The sequence below is a fragment of the Rattus rattus genome, chromosome 2, assembly GCF_011064425.1.
Source record: "Rattus rattus isolate New Zealand chromosome 2, Rrattus_CSIRO_v1, whole genome shotgun sequence".
NCBI classification, from domain to species: Eukaryota; Metazoa; Chordata; class Mammalia; order Rodentia; family Muridae; genus Rattus; species Rattus rattus.
The window spans coordinates 225,327,772-225,336,660 of record NC_046155.1 but is presented as its reverse complement, the minus strand read 5'-3'; the positions used below and the strand labels follow the sequence as shown (position 1 = coordinate 225,336,660).

The 8,889-nt window shown below is 42.9% G+C and overlaps 1 pseudogene; it reads left to right on the top strand.

Moving 5' to 3' along the window:
• Positions 1 to 3,059: 3,059 nt before the first annotated feature.
• LOC116893579 lies at positions 3,060 to 4,035 on the top strand (annotated as a pseudogene).
• Positions 4,036 to 8,889: the final 4,854 nt, after the last annotated feature.

Genomic DNA, 8,889 nt, shown 5'->3' with positions numbered 1-8,889 from the left:
ATGAGGGCATTGTAGATCTCATTACAGATGGTCGTGAGGCACCATGTGGTTGCTGGAAATTGAACTCAGGACCTCTGGAACAGCGCACAGTGCTCTTAACCACTGAGCCATCTCTCCAGTCACAGCAACTGTGATTTTAAACACGTTCCCCCAATCTATCTAAGCCTCAGTTTCTATTCTTTGCTAGGAAGAGCGATTGAATCTACTCTGTGATGTCTAAGGGAATATATATTAGGCGCATGGTATTGGTTTTGGTACAGAAGTAAGTGTTTAGAAAATAGTATCAGTTGCTATTTATTAAAATTACTCTGATTATAAAAATGAGACAATGTAAACTGTTCTTTGTGTGGTAAAGTATAGAACAGTTGTGCGTTCAGAGTAAATGGATTCCGGTTCCAGTTAGTTTCTATGGGTTTCCTGCATTCCAATTATTCCCTTTAAAATTAATATATTTCACAGCAGGCTGACCAGGTAATTTCTCTAGAATCTTGCTTTAATCTGGTTACACCCGGCTCAAAAGTCCTGAATGTTATCCTCACTGGCATACAATTCAAACACAAATTACTCAACTTAAAGCAGCGTACTTCTGTTCAAAAGACAGCAAAAGGGGCTGGGGAGATGACTCAGTCTATAAAGTACTTGCCACAAAAGCTTGGGGATCTGAGTTTGATTCCCAGAAAAGCCACATTAAAAAGGCATAGCATGACATGTGTTCATAGTCCCAGCACTGAGGAGGCAGAGACAAGCAGATCCCAAGACCCACTGACCAGCCAGCCTAGCCTAACTGGGATGCACCAGGCCAGGAAAAGAGCCTGTCTCAAAAAGTAACAGAAGGCTCCTGAGGAAAAATACTGACACTGTCCTCTGACCTTCCTGTGTTCCTACATATACATATATAAACACGTGCATCCATATATGCAACATACATACATACACCCTAGAAATACTGACTGTAAAGAGTATAGCCTAGGGCTTAAGATATAATTTGACACACTGGGTCTTGTTTTGTCCCTTTTTCCTGTAAGTATTGCCCAGTTCAGTGACAGTTCCCTACACATCAATGTTTCCTCACCTTTCTGGTATTTCTCACCTCCAACTGTCTTAGGGTTTTCATTGCTGTAAAGAGACACGGTGACCAAGGCAACGCCTATAAAGGGCAACATTTAATTGGGGACTGGATTACAGGTTCTATGGTTCAATCCAAGGAAGCTTGGCAGCACTCAGACAGGCATGGCACTGGGGGAACTGAGAGTTCCCCATCTTATTCCACAGACAAACAGGAGAGGACTGGCTCATGGGCAGCTAGGAGGAGGGTCTTCTGGGGGGCAATTGGACCATGTCACCATGGCTTACAGAAGAACAGGTAAAGTTGGAGGTTCAAAACATTAGGAAATGACATAATTGGGAGTGGTAGGCAATTTAACCAGTTCCCAGCCAGGCTCCACCTGTCCTGGAGCAAACTAACCGTGATACCTCTCTAAGAGTACTATCACAACCAGTCACATAGCACAAAAACCTAGAGTTCTTTATGCTAATGGGATATCTAGATAGGTCAAGAGTGTTTAACCAATGAGCTTCCCTTCCTGGGCATCACTTCCTGCAAAAGATATTTAATTCCTGGTTCACCATGTGCTCTCCTCCACCATAAATAAAGCAGTTTTGACAAGCAAGTACCTTCTCCTTCATCAAGGATCATGGGGGAAGGAACAAGAATGAGTGGGGGAGAGGCACTTGGCTCTGTGCTTCTCTTCCAGCCCCTCAGTACTTCAGCACTCACTGGAAACCAAACCAGATTCCGCCCTCCTTTGTTGGCTTGGCCATGCCCTTTCTGCCTGGCTCGCAGGGGAAGCTCAGAGGGACCCAGTGACATCTGAGAAAACAGGAGATTGAGAACCAGAGCATCTGTCTCAGACCCCACTGATTCTCGCCCAAGGGAACACAGGCTGAGGCCCCTGTCTTGAACTGCATTTTGCCTTCCCTGGGTGGCATTTTGGTGCTCCAGCATCACAGGGCCTAAGCAGATATGCAGCTGGACATCAGTGACACACTTCTTCCAACAAGGCCACACCTCCTAATAGTGCTACTCCCTGGGACAAGAATATTCAAACCATCCACCATTATCTCTTCTGTCAAAATCTGGCATTTCATCCAAATCCAACTCAAATGTTAACACACCCATAGCTCTTTGTTTGCAATTTCCCCTGGAGGTAATTCTTTTCTTTTCCTTTTTTACTGGATACTTTTCTTTTCTTTTCTTTTCTTTTTTTTTTTTTTAACTTTTTGGTTATCTTGTTGTACTCTCCTGGGTCTCTATAATTATTCCATACTGCTTTTGAAATACAGCTAAATGATTTTCTGTAGGAATGATGATCCTTAAAGGTCAACACATTTCCAAGCTTAAGAACTGACTCAGGCTTAGATGGATGAAGGAAAATCATGGGCTCCAAAGTCCAGCAGACACAAATTCAAGTCTTATCTCTGAGATTTCATCACTGATTAAAGATCACTTACGAGGATTGTTACTACCCATCTTCTAAAGACTTTCTTCTATAGATAATAAATAGCAGGAAAATTCCACCTCCTGGCCAACTGGGTGTTCCAAGCAAATGACAAACCTTCTTCTGTTAAGGGATCGGGGAAAGTATTTTGTCTATGCTGAAAGCCCACACAGGCTACCTGTTACCTGAACGTCAATGTCAGTCAAGGCTGACTGTCAACCTCAAGGAATCATTTTGCCTTGAGAAGCTCAGTCAGTTTCTTCCTAAAGAAATGCATTGTATTCAGAAAGCCCACAACCCAAATGGGAAGTTCTTTTGTCTCAGTTCTCATAGATAGACACATTTCTGTGAGAAAGTGAGCTCTGCTTTGCTTTAAAAATGAGCTGGGCCGGTCTGCGCTTGCGCGGGCGTGGGCTCGCTTGCTCGCGGTCCTGCGGGCGGGCACCGGGGACGGTGGGAAATGCACTTATCAAAATTGACTTCAGAAGAGAGAAGGCTAACAATGGAAAATACTGGGAAACTGACCGGAAAGCTGTCCTCCTCGATGCCAGGCCCAGTTGATGTCACAGGCTAAGTCTTCCCCAGAGAGGAGAGGCTGGAAGCACCATGATGGGCTCAGAAGCTCATGACAAGAGGCCTCCAATGTTGACCTCATCAAACCAGGACTTGTCACCTCACCTTGCGGATGTGGGGGAAATAAAGCATTACTTCTGTGGCTGCTGCGCAGCTTTCAACAACCTGGCAATCACATACCCCGTTCAGAAGAGCCTCTTCCGGCAGCAGCTGTACGACATCAAAAACCGGGACGCCATCCTGCAGTTGAGGAAGCATGGGTTCCGCAACTTGTACCGAGGAATCCTTCCTGGACTGATGCAGAAGACGACCATGCTGGCACTTATGTTTGGTCTGTATGAGGACCTGTCACGCCTGCTCTGCAAGCACGTGAGCAGCGCTCCTGAGTTTGCCACCCAAAGTGTGCCAGCACTGCTTACCCGGACAACAGAAGTCATTCTCACACCATTGGAAAGGGTTCAGACTTTGCTTCAGGACCACAAGCATCACCATACGTTCACAAACACTTCCGGGTGCGCAGATGCCATGGGGTTGCAGAGTATTACCAAGGCTTGGTGCCCATCCATTTCCGAAAATGGGTTCAGCAATGTCCTTTTTTTTTTTGGTCTTCGAGGTCCCATTAAGGAGCATCTGCCTACTGCCACTACACATAGTGCACATCTGGTCAATGATTTCATCTGTGGAGGTGTGCTAGGAGCCATGCTGGGGTTCTTAAGCTTCCCGGTTAATGTTGTAAAAGCTCGAATACAGTCTCAGATTGGTGAGCCATTCCAGTCTCTCCCCCATGGTTTTCAAGACAATCTGGATAGAACGGGACAGGAAACGGATCAATCTTCTCAGAGGTGCACATCTGAGTTACCACCGCTCCCTCATCTCCTGGGGAATAATCAATGCAACTTATGAGTTTTTGTTAAAGGACTGTATGATAAGGTCACTACCTGAGATGTTATTGTCAACTAAGTAGACCTAAGGAAAATGCAATTTGGCTTTGTTCCTGATTGGCTTAAATACAGGTGGTGTCATTAAGACCAAGCCCTAATTACGGACAAAGCCTTGACAAACAGTACAGATTTCAGTGGGCAGGGGGCAGGGTTAGGGTTTGGTCATTTCTCCAGAGCTTCAGGCTATTGCCTAGGAACCAGCTTGTACCTGATGACCTTTGAGGGCAGCTGTCCGCGGAGATAGATCTCTTCCCCCCGGAAGGGATGCTAGGCCTTCTGTGTGGCAACTGTGGCAGGCAAAGCACATGCTCCTAACCCAGGGCTTCTCAGGCTCATTCTCACCTCATGTACTTCGTCTCTGCTTGTAGGAGGGTCATTGTTATTGAGCCTGAGCTCTGCATGTAGGACTGGAGCAGAGGTGGCGCTCAGTGCCATGGCTGTGGCTCCATGATGAATTGTTGAGGTTAGCTTTGAAATGACGTGACGTTAAGATAGCCATTCTCCAAACTATTTCTGTTCAGATTTGATAGAATTGAGCAGCTAGTGAAAGCTTCCGTTTTGCTATTTAGCTTTGAACATTTTCAGTTTAATTCTGAATATGACTTTAAGCCCTTCCAGAATGTCCTTGTGCTGTTTTTACTGAATGCATTGCCAAAAAATCGGGTGTCCTAGTCAACACATTGTGTGCTTCACCGCTGTAAGCGGTTCACCGCAAGCTCTACTGTTTTGCTTGACTTGTTTGTGCTACTGGTGTGGACATAGCCGGCCAGTGGGGACCCTGTCCCTTGTGAGTAGTAACTGTCGTGTCTGTCCTGTTCTCTGGTACTAGACTTTAAAAAATAAACACTTCCATACAGTTTTATTTTGGGGAAAAAATGAGCTGGGCCATCATCTGAGGAAGAAGAGTTTGATATCTCACTCTGTAATGGATGAGCACAAGACTAGGCTACTTGTCTAAATATTTCAAACCTAGTTAATGACACAGAAAAGGGCCTGGTATAGCACTAGGGCATTAAGTGTTAGTTTTGCATCCCGTGTTGCCTTTCCACCTAATCTCATTTAATGCCCTGTTCACTATGACTTTAAACTCATTTCATTGGGAAGTTGCTTTTGCTTTTGAACCAGAGGATGGGAAATGTACAACGAAGGCAGTAAAATATGTTCTCATTGTGCAGACGGTAAGGTTGTATATTGTTCTGTAGTAGAATCAATTTGCTTAACATGTCCAAGCCTTAAAAACAAAATCTCTTCACAGCAGATAAGACACAGGCACTGCTTTTCTCGTAGAGAGAAAACTGGAGTACAGTTAGATGAAAGCTACGTCTAAAAGATAAGAAACGTATTTTCAATTTGCATTTGGATGCCTTTTGACATCATACAGGCTCAATCACAGTAAAGTTCTGCAAGCCTTAGGAAAAAATCAAAGCAGACGGATGCAGAACAACATGCAAAAGAGAGAGACGGCTTCTTCTTTCATCTCCACGTCATTCAGGTGGCAAAAATGTGTCAGCGTCCCTCCTGGCTTCTAAATATGTGTGTTTTTCCTCAGAAAACCTCAGTTCCTTCATGTTCATGCTCTTCAAAAATCAATAAATTACTCTGCAATCTACTGACTGGCAAAGTTAATTAATTTTTTGAGATAAAATGGGCAATCGTGTTAGAGTGAAATTCCCTCATTGGATGAATATTTCAGCGTGCCATTTACCAAGTTCCCATCTGAGGGAAATAATGCAACGTTATGTAATTTGTGTTTGTGCAATTATGTGATGAATTATCAACTTATAAAGTCACAATTTGAGATATTTAAATGCCTGAGGCAAAAAGTTAAACTCATTCATGCATTTCTTGGAAAAACCAGAATCTTCTCTTTAATGTTTTATGGCTCAGTATTGGGTGAGTGTGAAGAAATATAGTCTGTATTCTTAGTGTAGGTTTTTGCTCTCTTAGGCATGGCAGTTGACACCCACAGGGCTGGAGGTTCACCGCAGTCAGTTGGAGAGAGTTTGCCTCGCATGCCTGAGGCCCTGCAAAGCAAAAGCCCCAAACCATTTGTAGATAACATCAAGAGAATGTGGGCAAAAGCCATGTGAGGCATGGTTGAATCCTCCTCTAGGCCTAAACTCTTCTAGGTTATTAAATTCTGTCTGCAGATAGTCTTCAGACAGCTTAAACCCTTCTGTGGTTATAGGGAACAGAGGAAATAGCAGACATGGAAGAATAGAAACTGAACAGATCCCTGATGGGTAGTTAGATAGAAAAAGGGGACCGAAACAAGGCAAACTTTCTTCCTTGCCCTCTTGAACTGACATAGAGCTTACCTCCTGCCAACAGAGTCCTTCTGGCTGACAAGTCTAGGCTAAATCTATACATTTAAGGCTAGTCTCAAACACTATACCAGAAGCTGGGGTCTATCAGCTCCCCTTCATTTGTTAAAGATGATCAACCCAAAATTAGAAGTGGGCACCTTCCTTATTTCGCCCTTAAAACCTTCAGCCTTTCAAGGGAAAATAGGAATTTGGGGCTCCTCTCTGCTCTGTCAGTAGTCTTTCTCTGTGTGCTTTGCTCAGCTGTCTCTGTTTTTATCTCTCTATCTCTGTCTCTGTCTCTCTCTGTGTATTTGCAATCATTTGTTACGTGTGTGTGTGTATGTGTGTGTGTGTGTGTGTGTGTGTGTGACACAGAGAGTGTGTGTATAATCATTTGTTACCTGTTGCTTCCTGTGACTGAGATTTTTCCTGCCTCGTAACTCTCTAGTAAACAGAAGAAAACAAAGCCAATCAAGACCTCTAGAGAGTTAACAGGCAGGCTGAAGTCTGAGGGGATTGTGTTTCCTGTTACCCCTTGACATCAGGATCTTAGTAGGAGCCATCTCATCTAGTTTCAGACCCCCTTGCAGGTGGGCATGGTGAGTGACAGTAAAAAGGGAAGTCAGAAAGCTCTCCGGAGCTCTGTGACAAACACTGGTGGTCCTTTGTCCTCCCTGTTCTTCATGCAGAGAACACTGATGTGAAGTGAGAGGCTGAGCAGCTAATTTTCCACCTGGAAAATATATGGTGTAGGGATGTGGGGATTCCACAGGTTGACTGGGAAAAATATCAGGGACTCTGGGCATTATGGAGTTATTCCACTTCTTCCAGACTTCCTGCCTACTGCAAGTCTTAATCTATGGGATGCACACAAAATAAATGCTCAATTTGTAATTGGATAAGTTACAGAACATTGGGTTCTGTGTGATGTGCATTGAACCTTTTCCTCCTGAATGATAAGCTTATTCGTCCTGTTAAAAAGATTGAAAATGAGTGCTGCTCTTTCCTTGTGAAATCGTTCTATGATAAAGACAGATACCTTATCTTATGAACATAAGCCTTCTGTACTGATCATGACCATTCTTAGAATGTTCACAACCATAATTAACATTAAGAATATTTCACTTTGGCCAGATCTTGCAACTGCACATAGCAATTAGCAAAGAAGCTAGGAAGACATTCATATGTAGCCAAAGTATGCTCTCTTTACTTCGTGTAACAATTCCTAATGTGATTAAATATTAATGCTACATTAATATTAATAGTACACAGACGCACTGGGATTCACTTACATGGTAGAGATGAAACTTGTCCTTCCACACGCGACAGGCAGAAGCAGCGTTTTTAAACAGAGCATCTCAGAAATTATACAACTTTTTGGTGAAAACACTTTTGACTTGAGGTGTAATTTATTTTTTTTTTTAAAGATTTTTATTAATTTATTATATAGAAGTACACTGTAGCTGTCTTCAGACACATCAGAAGAGGGCATCTGATCTCTTTACAGATGGTTGTGAGCCACCATGTGGTTGCTGGGAATTGAACTCAGGACCTGTGGAAGAGCAGTCAGTGCTCTTAACCGCTGAGCCACCTCTCCAGCCCGAGGTGTAATTTATATTTAATAAAATGCACACCTCTCCTGGTTTCAGCTCAATGACTTTTGTCGACTTTACATATCCATTTATTGTCTGTTTTTTGAGTGCCAGCAATGTTAGGTCTTTCTCATTATGCCCTAAAATTGATGAAAACCAGTGAGGTTGAAAATCTCCCATTTGCATGTCTTTAGTGACAGTTTTCAAATCTTTCAACCCTTATTTTTTTTATTGGATTTCATTTCTTTGTGGAATACTGTGAATTCTTTGTACATTATGGATGAAAAGTTTTAAATGTAATTATTAAGTAATTCATAGCTAAATATATTATCATCTATTTTCCTTAACTGCTTTTAAAGAGCCAAACTTGCATTGTAATGAATTCAGTTTATTAAGATTTTATTTTATATGTAATCAGGTTTTGATTTTGTTTTTACCCTATTGAAAAAAAATACCTTTTCCTCAAGGTTGTGGGCTTGTTTTGTTAGTTTGCTTTAGGGGCAGGGGTTTCAACTCCTAGGCACAGTCCACTTACCCACTTCACCCTGCTAAGTAGCTAGATCACAGAATATAATATATAGATATATAGATATAGATATGCAGATACATATGTAGTTATCCAATTGTTTCTGCATTCATGGTGAAGGTAGTCTTTCCTCCTTTGAATTACCTTGATACAATTCTTGAAATCAGTTAACCCTTTTATTGGAAATAAGTTGGGTCTATATTTGCTGTGTTTTCTTTGTTGCTGTGTTTTGTAGAGCACGGGATGGTGCGGTGGGAGGGATGCCTTAACGAGCCCATGCTGAGGCATCCCCCACCCCTCAGGTACCAGCCAAAGGATGAGTCTGGTATAGAATTCAGTTTGGGGACATGGGTTTGTAAAAGAAGTAGAGGCAGAGAAAGAGAGGGGACAGAGAAGGATAGAGAGAGGGAAAGAAGGGAGGAGAGGGGAGGGGAGAGTAGGGGAGGGGAGGAG